This window comes from Heterocephalus glaber, unplaced genomic scaffold, assembly GCF_053883595.1.
Source record: "Heterocephalus glaber isolate CG9 unplaced genomic scaffold, H.glaber_assembly_v1.0 deba00001610, whole genome shotgun sequence".
NCBI lineage: Eukaryota > Metazoa > Chordata > Mammalia > Rodentia > Bathyergidae > Heterocephalus > Heterocephalus glaber.
This window is the reverse complement of record NW_028258381.1, coordinates 29,306,430-29,333,249: the sequence shown is the minus strand read 5'-3', so window position 1 is coordinate 29,333,249 and position 26,820 is coordinate 29,306,430. Positions and strand designations below refer to the sequence as shown.

General features: G+C 40.1%; 1 protein-coding gene and 1 non-coding gene across 2 annotated transcripts in view; one reads left to right on the top strand and one right to left on the bottom strand.

The window, feature by feature from the left end:
* Pou6f2 (POU class 6 homeobox 2) overlaps nt 1-26,820 on the top strand; it is a 445,133-nt gene that overhangs the window by 107,255 nt on the left and 311,058 nt on the right. The gene's annotated exons all lie outside the window — the stretch shown is intronic.
* On the bottom strand, nt 21,348-21,454 carry LOC147822672 (U6 spliceosomal RNA). The gene has a single exon (XR_015445525.1). It is a non-coding gene; the product is annotated as a U6 spliceosomal RNA (small nuclear RNA).

Below are 26,820 nucleotides of genomic sequence, written 5' to 3'. Positions count from 1 at the left end.
CAATACTTCTAAAGTATACATTCCTGGAAGCAAGTGTTATTTTGATTCCAAAACCATGGAAAGACCCAACCAAAAAGGAGAACTACAGGCCAATCTCCCAAATGAACATAGATGCAAAAATCCTCAACAAGATACTGGCAAACAGAATACAGAGTGTCATCAAGAAGATCATACACCCTGACCATGTCGGATTTATCCCAGGAATGCAAGGATGGTTCAACATTCATAAATCAATAAATGTAATACACTGTGTTAACAGAGTCAAGGACAAAAACCACATGATCATCTCAGTAGATGCAGGAAAGGCATTTGACAAACACCCATTCATGATAAAAACCCTACAGAAAATTGGAATAGAAGATCTTTATCTCAACGTGTTTAAGGCTATCTATGAAAAACCAACACCCAACATCACACTAAATGGTCAAAAACTGAAAACTTTCATGCCAAAATCAAGAACAAGACAAGGATGCCCACTATCACCACTCTTGTTCAATATAGTTCTGGAGACATTAGCCACAGCAATTAGAAAAGAGAGAGAAATAAAAGGAATAAAGATAGGAAAGGAAGAAGTTAAACTGTCATTATTTGCTGACGATATGGCACTTTACATAGAAGACCCAAAACACTCCGCCAAAAGACTTCTAGACTTTAATTGACAGATTCAATAGAGTAGCTGGCTATAAGGTCAACACTCAAAAAACAATAGCCTTCTTGTACACAAAAAGCAGACTCACTGAGAGAGAAATTAGGGAAACAATTCCTTTTACAATAGCATCCAAAAAATGAAATATCTAGGAATCAATCTAACCAAGAAAGCAAAAGACCTCTACACTGAAAACTGCAGCAGTCTGTAAAAAGATATTGAAGAGGATGTATGACAATGGAAAGACATCTGTTGTTCTTGGACAGGAAGAACTAATATAGAGAAAATGACCATACTTCCAAAACTGCTATATAGATTTAATTCAGTGCTGATTGAAAGTCCAACAATATATTTCATAGAACTAGAGAAAACAATCCAAAAATTCATTTGGAACCAGAAGAGACCTAGAATAGCAAAAGCAATTCTAGGCAACAGAGACATGGTAGGGGCTATCACAATCCCCAACTTCAAAGTATACTGCAAAGCTACTGTGATAAAACAGCATGGTACGGGGAAAGAAACAGACCCAAGGATCAGTGAAGTGAATTAGAAGATGCAGAAAGAACTCCAGACATACTCAGCCACCTCATCTTTGATAAAGGAGCCAACCACCCTCACTGAAAGAAAGATAGCCTCTTTAATAAATGGTGCTGGAAAAACTGGATTTCAACCTTCCAAAGATTAAAACTAGACCCATATCTATCACCATGAACTAAACTAAGATTGAAGTGGATTAAAGGTCTAAATATCAAAACAGAAACACTAAACTTGCTGGAGGATAAGTTAGGTAGAACTCTTGAAGATATTGGCATAGGAAAAGACTTTATGAACAAACCCTCAGTAGCACGGGAACTAGCACAAAGAATCAACAACTGGGATCTCATCTTATTAAAAAGCTCCTGCTCTACAAAAGGAGTCTCCAACAGAGCTAACAGACAACCTACACTATGGGATAAATTTTTTAGCAGTTGTACCTCAGACAAAAGATTACTATCTAGAATATATAAATTACTGAAAAAAATCAGACCCCACAAATTTAAAGACCCAATTCAAAACTGAGCATCTGAAATGAACAGACATTTCTCAGACAAAGAAGTAAAAGCAGCAAATAAATATATGAAAAAGTGTTCAACATCACTGGTCATTTGAGAGATGAAAATGAAAATAACCTCACCCCAGAAAGAATGGCTGCTATTAAGAAATCAACCAATTAACAAATGCTGGCGGGGCTGTGGGGAAAGAGGAACCCTGCTCCACTGCTGGTGGGAGTGTAGACTGGTGCAACCACTGTGGAAGTCAGTATGGAGACACCTCAAAGAACTAGGACTTGGAAGTCCCATTTGACCCCGCTATTCCCCTGCTGGGGATCTTCCCCAAAGAATTAAAAGAATCATACCACAGTGATATATGTACACCCATGTTCATAGCAGCACAGTTTGTGATAACTAAAGCTTGGAAACAGCCCATGTGCCCATCAACTGGAAACTAGATAAAGAAAAATTTTTTAATATAAAATGGAGCCATAAAGCATGAGAAACTAGAGACATTTATAGCCAAATGGATGCATATTGAGGCCATACTCTTAAGTGAAATAAATAGGACACACATATGTAAGTACCAAATACTTTCTTTGGTGTGAGAAACTGAAAATGTAAATAGGGATTAAAATGATTAAAATGAATAATTGATAATTTGAAATGGGAACAGAAGGTTCAAAGGGGTAGGGGATGTGGGAGGGGAAGTGGAAAGGGAAAAAAGAAAAGGAAAAATTATGAGAAACGAAAAAATGGAAACCAAGTCTATGTAAATAGGAAAGGGTGGAGGGAGTGAAGGGAGGACAAGGAATGGGGAAAAAATAACCAAGATACATCATGTACAGGTACAAGTACCCAATGATAAATGTAAATGTATTGTATACCTAAAATGTGCCAATAAAATAATTTAAAATAAAGAAAGAAGGTGGTAAGGAGAATGGGATAAGTGTGTTCAAAGGGAGGGGAATATTTTGAAGGGGATTAATGGCAATATGTCTTCTATTGTAATCAATTTTTTAAAAAATTAAGGATTCATATCATTCATATTTTCAGTCATATCTCTTATTACACAGGAGTGGTAGTATTAATGTCTCACTGGAACATTAGTTTTTTCTCGTGGCTCTTGCATACAATGTTCTGTCCCTGTCTTCAGAGGGATAGGAATGCTGGTGGAACCTCAGGTTCTCAGCATAGCTCGCTCCTCTTCCTGGTGTTGGCTGTGGCAGTTTTCATGGGTTGGTTAGTGGAGAGTTCAGCTTGTTCTTCTCAACTTTTAATATCCCAGCATCAATATGGAGCAGAGACAGAGACAACTGGCAAGAGTTGGGCAGAGATTTCCAAGCCAGATTGCTGGCTTCTCATACTGTCTCCGAGGTACATACATCAGTGCTCTGCCACATGGAGGGAGAGACCCGGAGAGAGATGTGAATGGAGATGTCTCCCTTTGGTGGCCATGGAGGTGGATTGGAGTCCTTCAAGCAAAAGGATCTGGCTGCAATCACAGGTCCTTTGCACTTAGAGTATGGGACAGATGATGGTGGAAAATGTAATTTTAAATAATTAATACATTTGTGATACATAATTTTACACTCATTTTGGGAAACTGACACACATACATATCACATGTTGATCATTTTTGCTCCCTTCCCTTCACTTCCCTTTCTCAGATTCCGTTCTCATCTCCAGAAAATTCTCATAAAGAAAAATAAATTTCAGTCATTTTTAGGAAGATGGATGGATCTTGCAACCATAATGCTAAGTGAAATAAATCAGACATAGAGGGTTAAATATCAAATGTTTTCTCTTATATGAAAAATCCAAAATATAAATAATTTAAAGAGCAAGGTAAAGGAAAGATGTTAGGAAACAAATAGACTTTTCAGAGTTGGGAAAATGTAATTTTAGAGGCACACACTCTTGCTGACCAACAGGCAGGCCCTGTGCAGGCAGATTGCAGTTGAAAGGCATAACCAGGAATACATCCTTGAATGCAGATTTCTTTCAAGTTGCTTCTTCTTTGTATCAGCTCTCAAGTGTGACGATTGGATATTAACCCATAGTTTTCGTATTTCGAGTGTAATCAGGCCTATTTTTAAGAGTGACTATGGAGTTGTTCCTCAAATTATGATGGAATTACAGCTGATAACCCATTGCAAGTTGAACATATCCTAGATCAAAAATTAATTTATGATACCTATGCCACCAATCATCACAGCTGAGCAACACAGCTCATGTACAGTATTGCTTGTTCCCCTGGAGAGCACATGGCTGAGGGGAAGCTGTGGCTCACTGCCTCTGCACAGCATCCTGAGAGAGGATCAGAGCCATATTACTGGCCAAAATTCAAATTCCAAATTGTCTTTAGGAGGTGTGATCAAAAATTGGGTGAATGCTGCTGCCCAGAGCCATCCAAGGGAAAGGCAGGTTTGTAAAAACACGATGGTGTGTTCTCATCCACCTTATTCACCCAATGTGGCACCAGGTAACTTCTAGCTCTTCCCCAAAGTCAAAATGACCATGAAAGGTAAACACTTTGAGTTGATTCACAACACAGAGGCAGCCATGACAGTGCAGCTAAAGACACTCATGAAAGAGAACTTCCAGAACTGCTTCAGAAAGTGGCAAGAGTGATGGGATGTGTTTGAAGTGAGGGGGACAATTTTGAGGAGAATTAATGTCAATATGCCTTTTACTGTAATAATTTGTTTCAATTTAAATTTCACTGTAGTTTTAGATCACACTTCATATATTACTGTCACACTATGATAAAGTTGAAAACTCATTGAATCAAACCACTGTAAGTTGGGGACCATCTGGAATTAGAAAACTATGACAAATGACTCATACATCGGATTTTCAGTATATCCATATATTTTTTGATCTCTTTACTTTCATTGTATTTAGGGCTAAAAACACCAACCAGCTTACCTGCAGTCACATTTGTTCTTTTCTCTCAGTAGAAAAGGTTTCCTATTCTGATCCATCCCCCCATCCTGTTGCAGCTCTTTTCTGCCTCACTTCCCCTCATGATTGTCTCCTCTACACTCTACCTTTAAGCCAGTTATATGTGGCTGGCTGTGCCGTCTGCTCCTGTGTCTACTCAGGTCCTTGACCTCTTCTGAGACCCCACATCCACTCCAGTTATGGCCTCACATCTCTCTTCCCTGACTCAGTCCTGTCTCTTACAGGGATCACTCTTACTTGTGGCATCCACTCCATCTCAGGGATCTGGACCCCATGCAGCCTTTCCCTTTGAGGTGACACTGCTGTCCCCAAGGTCAGGATGTGCTCCCTGGAGCTCAAGCCTGCAAATACTTCTTGTCCCTCTTCTTATGCGACCTCTCTTCAGCGTGTATCACTGTGTATCACTGATGTCTGTTCCCTCCATCATCAAATTATTTTCCCTTGGTTTGAGATACACATTGTCTTGTGTGCATCTGTTTTCCCCTTTCTTCTTCCTCTGCTCATCCATCCAGTGGGAACTCTTCTTGGCCCTCTATTTTCCCATGCACACTCTTCCATGGCTTCAAAGGTATAAACATACTGATGATTCTACCCTCAGTGTGTGTATATGTTTTGTAGTACTGAAAACTGACGCCAGGGCCTTTGCAATGAGCTACATCCCAAACCCTTTTTTAATTTTTAATTTTGGTGGAGGGTTTCACTAAGCCACTAAGTTGCCTGGCTTGGGCTCAAACTTTCAACTCTAGCTCTTTGTTCTGACTTGCATCCTAGACTTTCAGTTCTCTCCTGGACACTTTACCTCAGATGTCCCAATAGTCAACTCAAATTAACCATGTCTCAAACTCAGAGCATCGCTATAGGGTGACCATATATCTTATTGCCCAAACTAGGTCATTTTTGAATATGAAAAAAGGCACTTTACTAATAATTAAGCTATGATAACAGACATCAACTGAAACTATCTCTGGAAAATCATAACACACATCCAGAGTCTACTTATCCTTTAGGCACAGCCATCAAAGTGCTGAGGGACCATGACACTTTTAAGGGAGCTCATGAAAATATTTTCATTTTAATTTTAAAATAAAAAGAAGAATGCATTGTTATAAATACAATAAGGAATCCAGCCTAGACTGTCTTTATACCAATGCAAACATTAAGTGTAATTTTGAATTTTTTTAATGGAAGAAGGAACCCACAAAGGCCACAGAGGGGCCATAAAAATCATAAGGCGACTTTACACACAGCCACCCTTAGCACCTTTCTGGATTGCTTCTTTTCTTGGTGTTTGTTTGTTTGAATCTGTCATCCTGGCATGCTGGATGTGTACTCAGAAGACCCCACACTGGAAACTCGTGTCTCATCCTTGACTCCACATCTATCCATTCAGCACCCACAAAATTTGCCAGAAAGCTCACTACATCTTAACTCCCTAAGCTTCACTTTCAGTTTTGGAAAACTGCCCCATGTGCGCACTTACCTTAGGTCAGTCAGCAAGTCAAAGAAGCAGACTTTTGCCAAATGTTTTCTCACTTTTCTTCGTGTTCTTCTCTTTGAGCTTTTCTCTTCTCTCTCTTCTAGCACTTTGAATGTCCTTTTATTGTACAACCTCAAAGTGTTTATTTCTGCCACAAAACCATCCCTGGTCTATGTGCCCCTCCCATGTAGGATTTAGTGTCCTCTCTCCCCTCTGGTGAGCTTGTGAAAAAAGCCCATCTCTCACTACTGCAAACTCCAGTTACAGTGTTTCTCTCTGTGGCAGAGACAATGAGCATCGCTTTACTTTTAGAGCAGCTCCACATTTTTCTATATTATCTTAATGTTTGATTTTGTTTTCAGTACTGGTGATTGAACCTAGGGCCTTGCACTAAGCTACATCCCCAGCTCTTTTTTATTGTTTTTATTTTGAGACCAAGTCTTGCTAAGTTGCTAAATTGTCTAGGCTGGATTAAAACTCACAGTTCTCTTGCCTCAGCCTCCCAGAGCTAATGGTTGATTTTGAGAGAAAACTTAGTGATAGGAAATGCTCATTTTTATCTTTAATGCTACAAATAATGAGGATGAGAGTTCTGTACCCTGCACTGCCTGCCTTGGTGGTCCCTCCCAAAGCCTTCTTGATGGTCAGAGTCATTTGGTGAATTGCAGCCCTCTCCATAGACTGGAACAATGAGGCAACATTAGGAGGAAGAGGCCTTTTCCTTCCCAGATATGTTTCTTTGATCATCACTGTCTGACTGATCAGAACTACAGCTGACTGATCAGAACTTTGATATCTTGGCTTTGAAATATTCTCTCATTCATACATGAGCATAGAACCAGAGAAAAGTTAAAAAGAAAACACACACAAACATAGATCCTACATCTTACACTAGCACCAAATAACACATTTTCAAATATCACAACATTTAAATTCCTAAATGCCATCAAAAACAAATTATGTGGGGGCTGGGGATTTAGCTCAGTGGTTCCGCCACCTGCCTCACAAGCTCAAGGTCCCAAGTTCAATCCCTGGTACCAAAAAAACAAACAAACAAAAAAACAAATTATATGAAGGCTCATGACACTAGTTTAAGGGGCTAGTCAACATGCTCTTAATTTGTTAAAACCCAGGAAGACATTGTACCTATCCGAATAAAAATCAAAGAGCATAATTAAAACATACTAATTTCATCAGTGGGAGGAATGGATGGAATTCAGAAATAAATGGACATAGAAAACCACAGAATTCATCTGCACCCTCATGATTTACTCATTATCTAACCTGTTTTTTCCATTTCATATCTCACTCAGATTTAAACACTTTTACCATTTTTCAAATACAATGGCTGATCAAAAAAATACAGTATGTGTTTAAATAAAATAATTACTGTATTACAGTGTATAACATTGCTATGAATCCCCCTCAAAATAGTCCCCTTCAAAATGATGGTTTCCAGCATACTTATCCCATCATTCTTGCCACTTTCTGAAGCAGTTCTGGAAATCCTCAAAAATACAGTGAATAGTATTGCTAAGTGCCATCTAACAGAAAGACAGGTTCATAAAAACATCACACTCGGTCTTCATCCACCTTATTCACCAGATCTGGCACCACCAGGTGACTTCTGGCTCTTCCCCAAAGTCAAAATGACCACAAAAGGTACATGTTTTGTATTGATTCAAAACATTAAGGCAGCCAGGACAGCACAACTAAAGACACTCACTCATGAAAGAGGACTTCTAGAACTGCTTCAGAAAGTGGAAAGAATGTTGGGATAAATGTTTTCAAAGCAAAGGGGAGTTTTTGAGGGAATTAATGGCAATATGTCTTTTACTATAATAAACTTTTTAAAATTTAAATGTTCGCCGTATTTTTGTATTTTTAGGTCATGCTTCATAAGATGTACAGATAATTGCATCTCCCCATGAAATAGTTTGTAGAGTGAAATTGGATCAGCGTGGGTGGGTAGATGGAGTTCACATGCATAACAAAGTGGCCATCATTCATTGTCTTTATCCCTCAGGCCATGGTTTGTCTTTTACTTCCCCCCAGTATCATGCCTAGTTCTCAGTAATTCAGAAACTAGAATTTCCTTTTGACTCCCCAAGTCCTGCTCTTATGCAGAGATCAGCGCAGGGCCAGAAAGTCTCTCAGCCCTCATGCCAGCCATGACCAAGTAGGTTTGTAAGAGGGGCATCAGGATTGAGTTGTGATGTCTGCCTGGGGCAGCATGGGAGGGGGTAGGTGCTCAGGGGCTGCTCAGTGCAATCTTTAGACTCAGAGGAACCCAATGAGACCCTCTAAAGTTTGGGAAGGGAGAGAAAGAAGAATGACTTCTGAGATGACAAGGTTTACATCCACACTGTTTGTGTTGTGTTTCATCTGTTTGGATGAAACAAAGAGAGTGACTTGACTTCCTGATTGAATCAGAATTTGTCAGTGTCCTTCCTAGACCTTGACCTGAAGGGTATAGGGGTTTGTTTATAGCAGCAAGGGTCTGATAGCATCACACGTAGGGTGCCAGTTTTTCTTCTAAGATTTTTAACATTCTAAAGTTAGATGATGTCTCAATTAGTAATGATTTAGATATGCTACATTTTAAAAGTAATGATTACTCTGAATAGAAAAAAATGAGTACTCTGAACAGAAAATATCCGAATATGCATCTTACTCCTCTTTCTATAAATCTATATTTACTAACATATATTTAACATTCTGAAGCTGTATTTCACGTATTTCTACCTGTGTCCATTTCTTTTTGAGCTTTAAAGCTCAGTCTTTCTCTAAATGTAACAATTTTACCATTCTCTCATTTTATATATCCCACTCCTCAGCCATATCTTGTGAGCATCTCTTTTCTGTGTGTTTCTGTCAAATAACCATTTATTGAGTATTACATCCTATAATTTGATTAGAAGAGTAGTCTTGATTTTCTAAATATTATGATTTGTAAGTATAATGGAAATTTTATTAAGAGCTATGTGATTAAATATACTTTTTAAACTACCCAGGCAGAAATTCTATCCATTGGGAAGAATATCCTACCCAGAAAGAATGTGTCAGTTTAAATTTAAATTTAAATTTAGTGAGTTGTGATTTTGGAGTCCACAATCTGTGATCTTGGCAAATGTGAGTCTGTCTATGAAAAACCTGCATACTACAAACAAATAGAATCATAGCAATCAGGTTCAGAGACAGCAAGGCCAGGGGACAGACCCTGGACTACAGTGACATTAGGAAAGTGAGGGCCTCTGTGGTACTGTTTGTCACAGTGGCCAGTCTGCCTCCGTGCTCTCAGCCTGGCCTCTGCAGGAGCCGACTAGGTCATGCTTGCTCATTTGTGTTCTGTCTATTGCTAGTTTGTCTTCTACTTCTTGACTTTAGTATAAGAAGGCTAGTCTTTTTCCTGATATTTCCATCTGTATTAGTTGGCTTTCTCATCACTGGGACAAAATACCTAGCACTCCCAACTTAAAGGAGGAGGTTTGTTTTTATTAGTACATGTTTGCAGTATATAATACTTGCATCCATCATGAGGAGTTTGTTGTATGCATAACACATCTGAAGTCTTTTTTCATACCCTTTCTCTCCCAAACCTCATCTTTTTTTTTTTTTATTAAATTCTTTTATTGGTACATTGTAGGTATACAACACAATTACATTTCTCACTGGGAATTGTACCTTTACATAATGCATCTTGGTTCTTATTTTTTCCCCATTCCTAGCCCTCCCTTCACGCCCTCCACCCTTCCCTATTTACAAAGACTTTATTTCCATTATTTCCATTTCTCATCATTTTTCCTTTCCCTTCTTTTCTTTCCCCTGCCCCTCCCACTACCCGTACCCCTTTGGACCTTTTCTTCCTATTTTACATTTTCTATTATTCATTCTAATCATTGGTATATTTTAAGTATACAATATAATGACATTCATCATTGGAAATTTGCACCTTTACATAATCTCTCTTGGTTCTTATTTTTCACCCTTGCCCAGCCCTCCCTTCAACCCCTCCAGTCCTCCCTATTTACAAAGATTTTGTTCCTAGTTTTCCATTTTCTCATATTAATCCCATTCCCTTCTGTCCTTTCCTCTAGCCCTCCCACTTCCTTCCCCTTTGCCCCTTTTCTTCCTATTTCACATTACCTACTGTACATTTAGTCCTTATTTACACTTTCAGTTTCTCACACCAGAGAAACTATTCAGAATTTATTCATGTGTGTCCTATTTATTTTACTTAAGAGAATTGCCTCAGTGTGCATCCGCTTAGCTATAAATGTCTCTAATTTCTCATTTTTTATGGCTGAGTAGTACTCCATTTTATAAAAAAACCACATTTTCTTTTTCCAGTCTCCAGTTGATGGGCATTTGGGCTGTTTCCAAGTTTTAGCTATTACAAACTGTGCTGCTATGAACATGGTCACACATATATCACTGTGGTATGATTCTTTTAATTCTTTGGGGAAGATCCCCAGCAGTGGAATAGTGGGGTCAAATGGGACTTCCAGTTCTAGTTCTTTGAGGTATCTCCATACTGATTTCCACAGTGGTTGCATCAGTCTACACTCCCACCAGCAGTGGAGCAGGGTTCCTCTTTCCCCACAGCCCCGCCAGCATTTGTTATTGGTTGATTTCATGATAGCAGCCATTCTTTCTGGAGTGAAGTGGAATCTCAGCGTTGTTTTCATTTGCATCTCTCGAATGACCAGTGATGTTGAACATTTTTTCATGTATTTATTTGCTATTTCTACTTCTTTGTGTGAGAAATATCTGTTCATTTCAGATGCCCATTTTTGGATTGGGTCTTTAAATTTGGGAGGTCTGATCTTTTTAAGTTCTTTATAGATTCGAGATAGTAGACCTTTGTCTGAGGAAAAGCAGGTGAAGATTTTTTCCCACATTGTGGGTTGTCTCTTCACACTGCTGGTGGTTTCTCTTGCTGTGCAGAAGCCTTTTAATAAGAAGAGATCCCACTTGTTGATTGTTTGTGCTAGTTCACGGGCAACTGAGGCCAAACCTCATCTTTTGGTCCTCTTCTCTTATGAAAAAGATCTCCCTTTTTCCTGTTATCTTTTATTTTGTTTTTTATTTATAGTAGAGATTTCTCATATAAGACAAACCACACACTATTGAAGCTTGTGTGTCTGTTTTATTTCCCTTAATGTGATGATCTCAATGTATATCCATTTTCCTACAAATGATTCAAATTGTTTTGGGTTACAGTTTTAGTCCATGGTCGGCTGGTTCTAAGGTAGAACTGGCATGGTAGAAGAGCCTGGTGGAGGAAAGCTGCTTAACCAATGGCATACAGGAAACAGAAAAGAGAAGGACAAGGACAAGAACACACCCTTCCAAGTCACACCCCCAATGACCGCTTCCAACCAGGCCCCACCTCCTGAAAACACATTCAGCCATGGAATCATCCATGGATGAATCCATCAATGAGTATAGTGTCCCTATGATCCAATCACCTCCCAAACACATGAGATTTTGGGGCACATAACCATAACATCATCCTACCATAGAATTTCCTCCTGTACCCAAGACAAGCTGATCCAGTGTGTTGTGTCTGGGCATTTTCAGCTGGGTTTTATTAATGTATAGAAGCTGCTTTGTCATAATTCAGGAGAAGTGGTGGTTTTTAAATCAGCTTTGCAGTTTACTCTGGAGTAGTTCTGAAAGCAGCATTCCAGGTGCTGGGTTTTCACATAGCTGAAGTTATGATTGCCTTATGATAATATGATTGTGTTCCTCTTTATGATAGCACTATAAGTAAAAAAATGAAGAAATTATAGTTTCAATGACCGTGTCAAAACTATTGTCTTAAGTGCTGTGGAATGAGATTAAAAGACCAGAGAGGTCCCTCCCTGACTTCATCTAGCATCATGAATCAAAACATGCATGTTTGTGCCAAATTACCAGGGTTCAGATCCCAATTCTGCCACTTGTACTAGCTTGGGCAAAGTTACCTAACCTCCCAGGGCCTTGCTTTAGCTGTTTGTAAACTGTTGATCATAGCAGTATCCTCTTCTTTTCTAGTTGGGGTTGTGGTGAGGTCTGAGTTAGCATATGCCAAGTGTTTAGAAGAGCTGATCACTTGCTAAATCAATGTGAGTTTTTGCTGTTATTATGATGATACATGGGATCCAGATAGACATCTTTCTCCCCCCCTGCCCCACCTCATGCATATGCACTTAACAATCCCTAGCACTGGTTCAGTTTTTGATATACACAGAAAATATCTAGGGATCTTAAAATAAGATCATGGTCTATTAGGTCCAGGGTGGTCTGAAATCCTGTAGTTGCTGCCAGCCCACAGCTCACACTTTGTAAGCAGAAGGAGCCAGAGCCAAGGAAGAATGGTGTTCACAGAAAATATTATCTGGAATGGAAAACTAATGTGGCCCAGGTTCTAATTACTCCTCATCTCCTGAAAATCACCCAGAGCTGATAGGAATGGGCAGCATTCGGCTCTGGCCCCTACTGGCTGTGTGTCATGGCACTTAAAGCTCTCCACTTAAGCGCCTTGTATTTCATTTCTCCTATCTTCCAAATGGGGATAATAATACTTGCTCTACCTACTTCACAGGATTGTTGCAAGGGTCAAATGAGAAAAATGTATGTGAAAGCTCTTTGAAAAATTAAAAGTGCTGCCCAACTGTAAAGGGATCAATAGTAGCAGAAGGAGGGGTGCACTGGGGGAGGCTAAGCTGGTAATGGAGAGCTCCCCTAGAAGGATGAATTCTGAGCTGATGTTTGCAGGAGGCGGGAGAGGCAGAATTGGCTGCTGTTCCAACAGGAAAGTAACTAGGAATGAGAATGGCAGGAAGACTCAGGCAAAGAAGCCCAGGTGTGCATGCCCACCCAAGCAAGAACCAAAACAGATGAATGTGCTGTCTCAGCAGAGACTCTGTTCAGAAGAATTAATGAGATACTAATTTTTTTAATGTAGTTAGAGTAAATGAGCATAAAAAGGAAGGGAGAATACTTCATCTGAAATCTCAATCCAAGTCTTTTGAGTCGATTCAGAGACAATAGAAGAATTATTTTTATCAATATTATTATTCTTTGGTACTGAGGATTGAACTCAGGGCCTTCCCTACATCCCCAGTCCTATTTATTTTTGAGGCAGGATCTCACTAAGTCACCAAGTTGCCAAGGCTGGGCTCACACTCATGAAATTCCTGCTTCATGTAGTAATTGGGATTACGGAGCACTTCCAATGTCACTCATTTAGCCAAGATGCCTCCTCTTGCCAGGCACACAGCATAGAGGACATTGTCACACAACTGTTCACCAATTGCTGTCTCTACCAGGCCTTGGTGCCCCTAGGGATTGGCTTGTTTCTACACCAGAGACTCAGCCTCAGCATTGTGCAGGGAACTCGAACCCTATGTCTTTGCTATTTCGAGTGACTTACCTTCTTGAGTCAGGGCAGCTCTGTGGATATGTGATCAGCCCAGATGCATAGAGCTCCAAGTTTGAAAGGACCTTGTGTTTAGTTTAGCAGTCTGCTGTCACTGTCTTGAAGTGCTTACAATTTTGAATAAGGGATGCTGGATTTTTAATTTGCATTGGCTAGAATTTCTCTCCTCCCTTTACCAACTACCTGGTGCTAATCTTCCTCCCAGCCTTCCCCTCCTTTGCCTTTCAGAACTGCTTTTCATGAGGACCTGTCCTATCTCTGGCTCTCTGCTAACCATACATCAGTATCCCTTTAGGCACGTTCAGTAATATTAATTTCTAAGTCCTGCCCCAGGCAGTTTGAGCAGAGTTGCTAGGGCTGGCTCCCAGACACGCGTTGGTACACCCTTGATTCTAACGTGCATTCACTACAAGAGAGGGAATAACTTACCTGTTTGCAGAAAGCATCTTCCATCTCTTAGCTTTCACCCACACTTGGCTCTTCCCTGTGGACTTGGATTTCTTTGCAGTCCCTGTACACAGAGACTGCTCACTCTTGCCCACCCTCCTACATATGATGACATCAGAAAGAGGCCAGTAATGTTGCATGTCTCATAGGTAGCTCACACACCATTCCTTCTCTATCGTGTTCTGGTGAAAACTTTGCTCGTCCATAATGTACCACATTCCTTGTCCATTTCTGTCACCAGAGACAGTGTTCTTTAGCCACCTTGACACTGCTACTTTTCACCATCTCACTCAGAAAACCACATGCTAAGCCCAGCCTCATTCTGTACCATTTCTCATCTGTGTCTTTGTTCCTATCATGGCTAGTCTCCCATCTCAAAGGTCACTGTCTTGGTTTACAATTGTCACTGGAACAAAATACCCGTCACCCACAGTTTAAGGGAGGAGAGGTTTCTTTTGGCTCAAAAATTTTAGCCCCTGATCAGCTGGCTCCAAATCAGAAACAGCATGGCAGAGGAGCATGGGGCTGAAAAATGTGCTCAACCACGGAGCCAGGAACAGAGAAAGAAGGGAGGAGCTTGGAGGTAGATCAGCCCTTCCAGGCCACGCCCTCTGTGACCCACCTCTAACCAGGCCCCGCCTCCTAGCGACACATTTAGTTACTGAAACTCATCAGTGGCTACATCCACTCACCATGATGCAGTCACCTTCCACATACGAGAATTTGGGGGACATTTGAGATCTAAAACGTAACAGTCACCTTTCCTTTTTTTGGGATGAGGACATGTACGTATCTATTAGAAAGCCATCACCTAACTCTCTACACTAACTCATGCAACTGTGCCTGTTGGAGCTCCAGAAAATCCATGCTCTCCCACCTCTTCACCAGTTGCTTGTTTGCAAAGAGCCTGGCAGTTGAACACAGCTCCCAAAACCCCTCAATTCAAGTCATTTTTACCCCCTCACGACAGACAAGCTGGTGTCTCTTTCCTTTAGAATATGGAAAGACATTCTGTCTCTTGTCATCTTTCCTTTAGAAAATTGAAGTCATTAGGTCCTTCTCCACACCCCTCACACATTCATTCTCTTTGCTTCTTGTCACAAGGATAATGTTTCCTTCCTCTTGTTCAAAGCCACCTCCCCATATGAGTTGAGTCCATTCCTCACACCTCCCTTAGGGATCTTATTCTTTGAGAAGTACCATCTTTCACACTGATATTTTTTAGTGTTTCCCTCTTAACTATTTCCTTCTGCTTGAGGTATAACTCCTTAAAAACAACAAAAGAAAACTACTCTGTCCTATCTTTTTCTGCTTAATAATCCAAGGGATTTTAAGCTTTCTTACATCAGTTTATAGTACAAAACAAATTTTACATTGGGACTCAGTATGCTCATAAATAGAATACATAACTGAAGCTAAAATTTCCTAACATTATACTTACTTTTAATGTGTGCTAAGCACTCTATTTCCTTTTTTTTTTTTTTTTTTTTTTTTACATTTTCCTCTTTGTTTGTCTCTCTGTTTTTGCAGTGGAGATGGAGTCCAAGGCCTTTGTATGAAGCTACTTATCTAGCCCTTTTTTATTTTTTATTTTGAGACAGCACCTCACTGAGTTTGTAAGCTGCCCAGGCTGAACTTGACCTTGAGATCCTCTTGCCTCTGCCTCACAGAGTGCTGGGATTACAGGCATGTGCCACCATCTTATTTCATTCTACTACATTGTATTCTGTTTTTGTTTTGTAATACTGGTTACCGCTCACAAACATATCCTATCCCACTAATAATCTACTACCTACCTACCCTTTGAAAATCATTGACTTAAACTCTACTGCCTGTTTAAACACATAGTGTATACTTCTTCACTTGTTATATATTCCACCACTCATTGAAATGCAGCCACCTTCTCTATTATTCCAATGAAACTGCTTATTTGAGGACCTCCATCTAAATAATACTTTAAGTACCTAATAAGTATTACCATATTAGCAAATCTTGTGGGTATCTTTCTCCTCCCCTACTTGATCCTTCTGAAGCAACTGAGATAACCAGCTGTCCTATCCTCCTAACTCTCCACTTCCATAGCCACTGGATGATCATGAACTTCGTGTTCTCATTGCATCTCATTGAATGTTTCACCTCAGTTTAACTCCTGGGCTCTTTGTTTCTCAGGCAACAGGTAACTGCTGGTGTTCCACAGGCCTGCATCCTCAAGATGTTGTCCTACTCAGCCACATTTTCCAGGAGTCCAACTGTTTTGTGGTTTTCACTACCACCTGTGTGTTGATGGTTCCTGCATCTCTGTCTCCATTCACCCCCTCTTCCATGAGCATCTGGTGTATCAGCATCTCCTTGGGGGTCTCATAGGGACTTCATACTTATTATATCCACAGCTGAACCTTTCATTCCAGCAAAAATACAGAGAGGAAAAATCATAGTTTCTGGAACTTGGATTGGCAGCAATCAACATATTCTCCAGAGCAATGGATGTCACATTTTCTTAGGACTGATGACGCCAAGAGTTGTTACAGCACACCTTCTCCTGCAGCGCCCTGAGTGAATTTTAGGTTTACACTGCTATTCAGATCCACAGTAGTGAATATAATTCATTATTATAACACAGTATGGGAATTATGTTGCCATGCTCCAAGCCAAAGGACAAACATTGCCATACTCTCAACATAAAAATCCACTAAAATCCTGCATTCCCACCACCTGATTGATTAAGGGTCATAGCTCCAGTTGATACCAGCATTCCTGCAAGCCCCACAAATGCCAGGGACCTCTTATCCCAGGATTCTCAGGTCTGGTTTTTTGTTTTTTTTTTTTTTTTTTTTTTGGCACCGGGGATCGAACTCAGGACCTTGCACTTGCGAGGCAGGTGACGAAACCACTGAGCTAAATCCCCAGCTCAGGTCTGTTTAGGTAGACAGTAAAGAGGAAAATAATTCCCATATCTGTCTAGTACACAGAAGAAGACAAACCAGTCTATGCAAATAGGCCAATAAGTTACAGACCTATTTGCACAGCAATAGAATTATCATGAAGATTTAAAAATGTCCCAATCTATTCATTTTTCCTTTTCTCTATTTTGATAATCTTAACCACCTTGGGTGCAGGAAAATTTGGATTTTTGCCAATTTATTTAATTGGATATTTTATTAAGTGGGAAAAAAGTCCCTTTATGCTCTTTCCATGAGCTCAACAAAAGCCAATCAGTTAAGCAAATTGCTTTAAAAAATAACCTACCAATTCCAGCTAAACCTAGTCCCTCCATCAGAGGTGGTGTATGCCAAAGTTCGGACAGGATGCACTCTTCCAGCTGAATTGCCAGCCACTCAGAGTTAAGAATTTAGAAGGAAAATGCTGATGTAATCTCAGCCATGGTAGCAAAATGGTGCAGTTTTAATCCAGCAGGGCTGTTTTGACCTGGAGATGCCTGTCAAGTTTATGGCTATCACTTGATTTCCATACCCACCACGGGCACTCCTATGTAAAATACTGGCACTCTGCCTTATAAAACAAAGCATTTATCTCGTCTCTTTAGGTTTTTAAAAAAATTAATGTATGGGAACTCTGAAACACCACTTGAGCGGTTTTCTTTTCCCCTTTGTTTGCTATCTCCGCCCCTGCAGCACTTAATAAACAGTAGTACAAGAGCTGTATTTTCTTCTGAGTGGTAATATGTAACCAGCATCAACAGAGGACACAGGAAAGGTGGAGAAAAGTTAGATATATAAGCAAGAAAAAGTGAGTTATTGATTTTATTGACTGGTCTGTTAACTTCTGACATTGCAATAAAGTCTTATTTATTTGTATACAGAAGACTCAATTACATAGATACATATCATTTTAACAACTGGGTTATTTACAGGAGAATTGCAGCTTCATAAATAATACAGACCTGGAATTTCTCAAGCTGATGTTTATCCATTGTTACCTAAGAAGGTTGTGGTGGCCCAATGGGCACCACAGCACAAAGTCATTAGAGTGGCATTATAACAGGATGGGGAGAAAGGAGTAAGGACTGGAGTGCTTAGCCCTGCAGAGATATACACAGAAAATACCAGGGTAATTTGACCAGGGGAGAGTTGCTGAATTAGCTTCTCCTTCTGGAGCATGATGACCAGCATAGTTGTCAATGGACACAAAGAGAGCCCAGGACTTTAAGCTTGCACTTCCCTTGTCCAAGCCATCAGGATTATATGTCAGGTTTGGTTTTGTTTTGCTTTGTTTTGTTTTTGATATGAAAAGTATGCCTCAAAAGAATTTTTTTTAGAACAGTACGATTAACTAATTCCCAAAGATGGGGCAAGTGGTAGAAATGGAGAGGGACAGCCTGGTGTTGCCCCACCATTCCTGCTATTCCTTACAGCCTTGCTCAGCAATCTCCTGAAATAATCCTTGGTTTAACCTTTAGTTTCATGTGTAGCTTCCTTTGTAGGGTATAAACTCTAGAGGCTCATCAGCCTTATCTGTGTTTAATTCAGCAAATATTTGTTGGTAATAAATGAATGAAGCAATGAGAATTGTGGCATCATAGTATTATCTTTGTGTCTCTAGCATCTTGCAAAATACCTTCTGCCTAGCAAGAGCTGAATATGTCCAAGGGGTGAACACATGAATGAATGAACAACTTTTAAGAGCTCACATGTGGCAGGAGACCTAGGTCTTGGGACTTGGAATCCTCAAGTATAGCCTCCTTATAGGAAAAGGACCAAAGAGCTGCCAGGGAACAGGGGCACGTCACTGAGAGCTGCAAGAAAATACAATGGCTGATCAAAATGTATAGTGGGTGTTTCAATAAGAAAAATTTTACTACTTTACCTTGCTTTGCACACATTTATCCCATGGTTCTGGCTACTCTCTGAAGCAGTTCTGGAAGTCCTCTTTTGTCACTGTCTATATGAGGTGTGATTAAAAAAAATTCAGTAAATGCCACTTCCAAGCACCATCCAGCAGAAAGACAGGCTTAGAAAACCATTACAGTGTATCCTCAGCCACCTTTTATACCAGATTGGGTTATCTGTGATTTCTGGATCTTCTCTAAAGTCAAAATAACCCTGAAAAGTAAATGTTTTGAATGGATTCAGGACATAGAGGCAGCCATGACAGCACAACTATAGACACTCATGAAAGAGGACTTCTAAAACTGCTTCAGAAAGTGGCAAGAATGATGGGATAAGTGCATTTGAAGTGAGGGGGAGGATTTTGAGGGGGACTAGTGGCAATGTGTCTTTTACTGTAATACATATTTTTTAAATTTAAGCATACATCATTTTTTAAAACCACACTGCATACAAACAGAATCTACCCTGGGCTCTGAGCAATCCTTTGGTACCTATGTACCCCTGAGAGCTGCTACTGTCTTGCAAGTCACTACTGTCTACATGCTCCTTATTTATTCATTTGATTCTTATTTTCAGAATCCACCTACATGTATATACCTCTGTGCTTTTGCTGCACTTTGGACCTGAGTTCTTTTTGAGCCCATATATCGAGTCCTGAGTACCAATAGAAGCATTTTGGGCCCAAAACATCATTGTGGGCATTGCCCTGAAAATTCTACCTTCCACACTGGAAATATAGTCCCATTCATCCTTTTCCCACTACAACTCACACATGCCTGTGTATCTCTGTCCTGGGCTCTGTTGTCCCCATGTCTGGGCCATCAGCAAACCCTGCTGTTTCCCCTCCATAGAACCACCAGGAAAGGTGTTGTCAGACTCTGTTCCCTCTCCAGCTCTGTGTTCCTTGGAACTCAGCTGTGGGCTCTCAGTCCTGCCCCGAAGCATTGACAGTGCTGGAGGCTGCTGCTCAAAGTCAGCCTCCTGCCAGAGCCAGCAGCACTGTTCACATTTCCCAGGCCCACCACCTCTTCTGTATCCTACAGCTTTCCTGGGTAACACATCAACCCGTGGTTGCCAGGGCGATCTGCATCTCAAGGACAAAGTATAAGAAAGCTCCCATTTATTGAATGCTTACTATGTGCCAGAAACTGTGATCATGCAATTTATTTATATAGCTTAGTGGCCTTAATCCTCACCATAAGAGGGCGGTGCCATTCTTATTTCAATTTTACAGATGACAACACTGAGCCGGGACAGATTAAGCTCCTTGCTTGAGGACACACATCTGGTGAGTGGTGGAGGTTGGTGGATGAGGCTGCAGGGAGGGACTGCCCACCCTCAGGCCCTGATGCTCTTGCAAGATCTTCCCTGTCTTGCAGGGCTGCTATTCATCACTTGGTGGCAGATAGGACAGAGCACAGGCAGGGCCTGTTGCCTTAGCAAATGCCCACAAGGGCCACCCAAGCAGGCAGAGAACCATCACTAGGAACACTGGGACAGAGGATTTGGGATTTGATAGCTGGCCACCTCTGGGGGCAAAGCAGAGGAACCAGGAGAGATAACTTGGAGATTTGCTTTTGAGCATGTGTGGTTGGAAAGATAAAGAGAAAGAGATATGTTAAAGTGAGGAGGAACTGGAGATTTTTTGTGCTAAAACATTAATTATACAGAGTAATAGATTTCATGGTGACATTTTCATATGTGGATAAAACCTGCTTTGATCAGGGTCCTCCCCTTTATTACCTTTCTGTATCCTCCCCTCCATCTCCCCGATCCCTTCCTTTTCTCTAACAATCTCCTTTCTACTTTCATGTCAACTTTTTAAAAATTACTTTTATTGGTACATTTTAGGTATATGATATAATGACATTCATCATGGAGATTTGCACCTTTAGATAATATATCTTGCTGCTTATTTTTTCCCCATTCCCCTGCCCTCCCTTCAATCCCTCGACCCCTCTATATCACGTCAACTTTTTTTTTTTTTTCTAGATTGCAGATAGAAGAGAAAGCATGGCACAGTGGTCTTCCTGGCTCTGGCTTATTTTGTTTAACATGGTGATGTCCAGTTTGATTTGTTTTCCTGCAAATAACATGATTTCATTCTTTTTTGTGGCTAAATAATACTCCACTGTGTATGGAGACCACATTTTCGGGCACCTCAGCTGATTCCATAACTTGCCATTAGGAATAGTGCAGTGATAAACATGGGTATCTCTATTGAAACTGGAGCCTCTGGGAGAGAAATGCTGAAATTGTTTGGAACTGTGGGTGATACCCTGTTGAAAAACTCGGGTCAGGTGTGTTTTTAGATGCAGCAGTGTAGAGCTAGAAATCATCCTTGTTCTCCATTCTTCCAAAATTTTTCTCATAAACCAGAATTCATCCTTACATAGTGGCCCCAAGAGGTCCTTGACTTTAAAGTTTCTTCTAATGTGTCCTCTAATTAGAGGGCATTCTCCGTGGCCACAGTGATTTTTTTTTTTTTGGCTTCATTTTCAAAATGAAAAATATGGAACGCTTCACGAATTTGCATGTCACCCTTGTGCGGGGGCCATGCTGATCTTCTCTGTATCATTCCAATTTTAGTATATGTGCCGCCGAAGTGAGCACCACAGTGATATTTTTAATTCTTCATTCTTTCCTCCTTTACCAAAACCATTTGTGATTAAATAATTAGATCAATGTCATTTGTAACAACTCTCAAATACTTGATAACAACAACCAAAACTTGTTGAGCCTTTTCCACATGTGGGATACAGTACTGTGCTTTTTTCATTCAGTAATCTATTTAAATCTTACAAAGGAATGCGGGCACTGTTACCTCTATTTCACAGGTGAAAAACCTTAAGATCAGAGAGGTTGAGCAACTTATCCAAAGTCACATGGGTAAAGATAAAAACTCAAGTCAGTCTGATTCCACAATGTGTTGTCACAAGATTTTTAAAGATACATATTTTCTTCCTTCTGTGAAGTCTGGTAATAGGAATGTGTGGATGATTTTCCTAAATCTCTCAGTATCTAATTTTCTAAAAGTCTAGACATGTGTGACTGCCCCACACTCTTTCTTGATAAATGAACCTTCTACAAATATCTAGTCACAGTATCTACCGACCCTGTTACCACAGCTTGGCACTATTGATCAGAACTAAGTCTAGACTTAGAATGATGCTTTCTGCTTCCTACCCTTGAGAGATGGGACTGTCAGACAGGTCAATGAGCAATGTTCCAGCTGTTCAGCCTCCAGCCAAACCTTCTAGGAGAAGCCCTTTGATACCAAATTGTCTTCTTGCACAAAAATTTTATAATTATACCAGGCATGGTGACACATGGTTGTAATCCCAGCACTCTGAGAGGCTGAGTCAGGAGGATCATACATTCAAGCCAGCCTGGGCAATTTAGCAACCTAGCAAAGCCCTGTCTCAAAAGTAAAAAATAAAAAAGGGCTGAGGATATAGCTCAGTGTGAAGGCCCCCAGTACTGCAAAAAATGTATATGTATATATATATATGCACATAACTACCACTACCATTATATAACATCACATAGATATCATCATAGATATCTCCCATGTGACTGACAGCCCTCAAAATGGAACTTGTCCTCTTTAATTGACAAAAGGGTAAAAAAGCCTTTGGCACCCAGGTGCTGGACAGGTGACCCCAGCAAGGAGCTGGCATTGCCCTGCTGAACACAAACCATTTCATACATCAGCAGCAGTCAGGGCCACCCTGACCTGAATGGATCAGGACAAAACCGGGAACACTCCAGAGTCACAAAAGCAGAGCATTAGTCACAAAATGACCATATCATCACCCATGCTGCCTAGCATGAGTGAATGCTGTTCTTCCACCAATTATAGCTTTATTCCTGCTTCATTTTTCCTAATACAACACAATTATTGGAATTTTCAAACATAAACTTTCTTCCCTTCTAATCCTTCTCAGTCAGTTGCTTCCCTGTCGCCGAGGTGCATGTTCCCCTCCTTTTAAGGAGTCTGTAAACCAAACCTGGGTTGGCTCCATGATGATCTGTAGCTGAAGTGCACAGACATTCATAAATTATCCTCACTGCACACATCCAGGGATATGCATATAATCCACAGATTTTCCTGTAGTGCAGTTTGGATTGAAAGAGTACCAAATCTTGACAGACTCAGATTTGAATTCCGGCTCCTCCTCCTCCTCCTCCTCCTCCTCCTCCTCCTCCTCCTCCTCCTCCTCCTCCTCTGTCCTTTTCTTTAAAAAAAGTAAATACTGTAGGTGGGTGAGTTACATACATTTTCTGAACTTTACTTCTAATATCATTGGGTTGGTTTGAAGATTAAATGAGATCACAAGTATAGAGGTTTTTATCATGTTTCCTGACTCTCAACTGATACCTACAATTGTTAGTTTCTTTCTCTGATTCCCTCTATTTTCACCTTAAATAAGGTGCCTATCCAAGTACTGTATTCCAGTCATAAACTCTAACCCACCAAATTTGATTTTTTGTATTTTTGGTCTGCATAATTGCAATGTTCTAATATCCCCTTCCTGAAGGAGGCTTTGTAGCTCCTGGAGATTTTTGTTTTGTGTTATGCAACGACCTTCCCTTCCTGAAAAATCTTGAGAATATTAAGAGACTGTATGTACAATTTTCAGTTTATTCAGTGGCCTTTTCTCCATGCCATAATTTATTGATACATATAGACCAATGAGTAATGAGTGCTAATATAGTTTATCAATTTTAAACTATACAGATATACTGACCTCACCCCTAAATTTTAATGTGACATCGTAAAGGTAAGATTTGGGGCTTAAAAAAATAGCATATGTCTTATAATCAGTAACTTTTGCCGTGGTTTCACTGGCAACTTTTCTGTGCCACTAGGACGTAAAATATTCATGAGTTTTACATCAATAGCTTCTTAGGTTTGATGAACTATGTGATGTATTTTAAAATTAATGGACACTTCTACTATTTTTACCTTCTCATCATTGTATTTGTGGGTTTGTTCTGTTTTTTGGTTTAATTCCAGTGCTTAAGTTCTAAAGACAAATGTAAGTACAAAAAGTAGATTTCAGAAATATTTAGGCTTAGAACATAAAAGTTACAATCAGGCCCCACGTCATGTTTTGTAAACATATCCTGACACAGACCCCAAAATAAGTTAATATAATGAAAGAAAATGGCTATGCATTTGATACTATCATGTAATAGAGTCAAAATGATGATAAAAATAATCTGAACGAATTCTGTGGAGCTTTTGTTCTATTTCACTTTAAGTGGAACAAAATCTTCAGAACAAGAGGACAACAAAATAATGCTTTGCTAAAAGGATAAAAGAGTATGACCTAAGTCTATTAGTGGCATAACACTCTATGAATGCACTCAAGTTAATAGCATCTCTTAGCAATAGGTACTTTTTCAATTACAGTAATGCTAAGAAATAAATAGAGTAAGTGAGAGAAAAATGGTCAGAAGCACATGAATTGGGCTTGTTGTTTGGCTGTTTGGATGTTTTTTTCTTAGGCAGGAAAAAAAGACAATCTAACCAGCAGTTATTGATGGGAGCTTAATTTGAGTTTTAATATTTGATATCTACTTAATCTTATTAGGGATGCAGTGTTTTGTTCGCCTCTTCCTGAAGAAGGCTTTGTGGCTACTGGAGATTTATTCGTCTTGTTTTGTGCACATCCTTCCCTTCCTGAACAATCTTGTGTTGTCATGCTGTTATAGAGGCTCCATTACCGTAAGGGGCTGCTAACTAGGTGTGATGCTATAATTTCATGTCATGTAATTCCTCTGGGGGTATTTCCTGCCTGTCTTTTGCTGAGTTCTAAACGACCCTCTTTTCACCCATCTTAGTCCCACACAAGAGTGATTGCAAATGCTACACTTTTGGAGCATCTGTGCAGAAATGCAGCTTCATTTCCACTTTAAAGGATTTAAAATTTTATTTTCCCCCTTTAAAGTGGCTCTCTGGCTACTTTTGCAAAGAAATGTGGCGTTCTGAGAGCAAATAACTGAAATGGATAGACTGGAATCTTATCTTCATGGATTCCTGCAAATGGAAAAGTAAAGATATGGATATAGACAGAAAAAGTGGTTGGGGAAATTGCCATAAATCACAGAGCAATGATATTGGGGTGGATGTGGCATCACTTTTGTTGTGTTTTAGAAAGGATAAATATGCTTCCCTTTAAGAATGTGAGGCTGGCCCTTCCCGCTGTGAACCTCTTCAGTGGACCTCCTCCTGCCGGGTTGCACTGGGCTAGAAGTGGCCTGGGGTTATTACCATCATGGAGTGTATTCCTTGGGATCATTTTCCTTCTCTGCATTCTCACACCTCTTCTGACTCTTGCGGGGTAGGATTCAAGAGTCTATTGTGAATATCTGATTAAAAGGAGACTTAGGCACATTTATGCTTTAAAAACTATCCCTGTAAGGGAAGGAAGAAAAGAGAGAGGGTAAAGAGAAGGATGGATGGAGGGAGGGAGGGAAGGAGCAGGGGAGGGAGGAAAGAAGGAAGGAAATAATAGGAAAGAGAGATGGAGAACAAAAGGGAGGAAATGCAGTGAAATGATAATATCAAAAACCTGTGCTTCTCACATTTTGCTGTGGGTACAGATCCCTGGAGGATTTTGTCAGGGTGGAGATTCTCACTCAGGGAGTCTAAGGCCCACATGTCTGGGACCTGGGATTCTACCTTTCTTACAAGGTTTCAGTGGTGCCAAACTGCTGGCCAGGGCATCACACCTTGATTAACAAATCCCTAAACAAAGACCATAACTCCCTTTTAGCTCAGTACTAACATTTTTTTTTTAAATTAGGAGAGATTGTTTCTTGGGAACTTGATGGAGTCTATCTGAAAAAAATAAATTGAGCCACAGGAAAACTGTGTCTCTGGTGGAGCCTGCCCTTCACCTTCACCCCCTTCTCTGCCATTTCCCCTCTTCTATCACCCACTCTACCAGAATGGGGACCTAGAGCTCTCTGATCCTTTAGGTGCAGAAGAAGATATCTGAGAAGCACAGTTTCTACCATGATGCTGATTATTTGTTCTGACCTGTCTCCCCAAATTACTTGCAGTTGGTGTATGGTGTCCCGTGGTGTTGGAGTCAAGTAGAACAGGGCTCAGCTCCTCACTAACTGTGCCACCATAAATGAGTTATTCATCTTAGCATCCACATCTGTAAAATGGGAATAATAATCCTAGTTGCACAGGATTACCTTCTGTGAAGACTAAATGAAAATCTGTATACAGTTGGTTCTTCACTTCAGTTGGGTTGATTTAGAGTCTTTCAACTTTCCATGGTGTACAAGCCATAACCATTCTCTTTGTTTCCAATTTTTATCTTTTCCCAGGCTAGTGATAGACAATATGATATTCTCTTGAGCTGCTAGAGAGTGACAGCAAGTCACATTGCCATTCAGCCACTGGATCAGTAGAAGAAGGGACAGACCCTCTGCAGGGCACCATGTTGCCAAGCTAGGATGCTTAGGAAGTTAGGTGTATCACGTGAATTTCAGCTTCCAATATTTGCAACTTACAATGAGTTTATCTGAATATAACCCCACTGAGAAGCATCTATATAAAATACTGAGCCTCGTGTTTGACAAATAGTAAATATTCAGTAAAGAACAGATATTATAAAATATTTGATCAGTTGAGTAGTCTTGTGGATAAAGACATGGACCTTCCATCAATCAGAAAGGCCAGAATAAAGTTGTTTCCTGTCACTTTCTCATTGCACATGGCAGACAGTGACTTAACCTCTGTAAAGTTTACTTTCCTATATAAATGGACATAAAAAATCACAAATAATACCATTATTGTAATGGTTGATAAAAGATCATATACAAAATAATTACTGTATGACCTGGCACATAGAAATTTATGTACAGAAAGGATATTATGTTGTTGTCTCAAAGAAAAAGAAGGATTGAGGTATGAAAAGAATGGTTTGTTCAAAAGAAGGACCATTATAGGAGTG